At 60.3% G+C, this 1326-nt stretch overlaps 1 long non-coding RNA gene across 1 annotated transcript in view; it reads left to right on the top strand.

Moving 5' to 3' along the window:
- Nucleotides 1–670, top strand: part of LOC106725043 — a 1321-nt gene extending 651 nt beyond the window's left edge. Inside the window, exon 3 of the long non-coding RNA XR_001360899.1 lies at nucleotides 160–670. This is a non-coding gene — a long non-coding RNA (uncharacterized LOC106725043). The remainder of the gene's footprint in view (nucleotides 1–159) is intronic.
- The last annotated feature ends 656 nt before the right edge of the window (nucleotides 671–1326 follow it).

Raw genomic sequence — 1326 nt, 5'->3', positions numbered from 1 at the left:
GCATGCAGCCTCCCCGGCCTCCCCGTGAGTCAGCTGTCACGAGTTCTGGGCCCTGCACCTCCGGTCCCCTCACAGCCACCAAGTGCCTTCTCCCGGGACCCTGAGTACAGCCAGGACGAGTGGCCCCCCGGTTCACATGTTGCTGCTTCTCTCTGCCAGGACCTGCACTCTTTCCCTGAGAGCCATTCCCCTCTGACTCCCACCCTGACACACACTCTGTTCACATCGCACTACGTTGGAAACAACCAAAGAAAACGGTTAAGCAAACTCCTACGGTAACGTGAGCGAACACGCGGGACATGCTGACGGCTGGCAGGTAAGGGACCTCGCTCGGTGTGGGATGCTGTGTTTTGAAACATTGTGATTTGATTAAAGCAGAACACAAACGACATGCTCATCACAGGTGTGCCAAAGTGCGCGCCTGCAAGCTGGTAAGAGCCAGAAGTGCGCTGAGAGACGTAAAGAGATTGTTATCTACGTGGGGCTTTCTTTTCCTATAAAGATTATGCTCAAAACAACCAGAAGCAGCAAAATAAATAAATGTGATCATAATAAGCAGAGGAGGAGGAGTCTGTCTCGGTCCCCAGAGGACCACCCCTCTTCTGGAAAGGGCTGGAGTTGCAGGGCCTGGAAGTGGGGAGTCGGGGAGCTGTGGGAAGGAGGAGGCAGGTCCACCCAGGGGAGCAGCGCCCAGAGCCGCAGAGGTGCAGCTGGGAGCATCGCCCCGGGGAGCCCCTGGGGGCCCGTGGGCCAGATGAGCAATGTGGATGGTGCCTCCCGGAGCTGTGCATCGTGGTGGTTCTAGGACACCTTGCATCTCAGAGGACCAACGCGGGACCGGCCTACAGGAGGGGGCGGCCTGCAGAGAGAGCGTCACCTTGCTCTGGGGGATGCCAGCCTGCAGGGAGCAGGCGGGTGTGAAAGGCGCCAACCGAGGCTCCCCTGGGACCCGGGGACAGTGCACTTCACAGACAGACCACACTCAAGGCGTCTCCGCTGACTCCTCATCTCGGCGGCCCTCCACCCTGCCCTGCTCCCCTCCCGTGCTCCCCATCCTGGCGGCTGGCACCACCACTCCCCACGGCTTCCCAGGCTGCGGGCCCTGGCCCTGCCTCCGGCTCTCACTCCGCCCTGCTTCGCACCCTGTGCCGCACCCGCCCTGAGATATTCACAGTTCCCGTAAGATGCCAAGCTGTGTTGCTGCCCTGCCTTTTCCCATGCTCTTCCTTCCGCCCAGAATCCGTCTCTACCTTGTCCGGCTGCTTATCTGTCAAGAGTCAGCTTAAGCAGCGTCGCCCTCCGTGAACCCTTTCTGCTCATCCCTTC

The sequence above is a fragment of the Myotis brandtii genome, unplaced genomic scaffold (genome assembly GCF_000412655.1).
Source record: "Myotis brandtii unplaced genomic scaffold, ASM41265v1 scaffold131, whole genome shotgun sequence".
Classification (NCBI taxonomy): Eukaryota; Metazoa; Chordata; class Mammalia; order Chiroptera; family Vespertilionidae; genus Myotis; species Myotis brandtii.
Note: the sequence above shows the minus strand (reverse complement) of the source record. Positions and strands in the feature narration are given on the sequence as shown.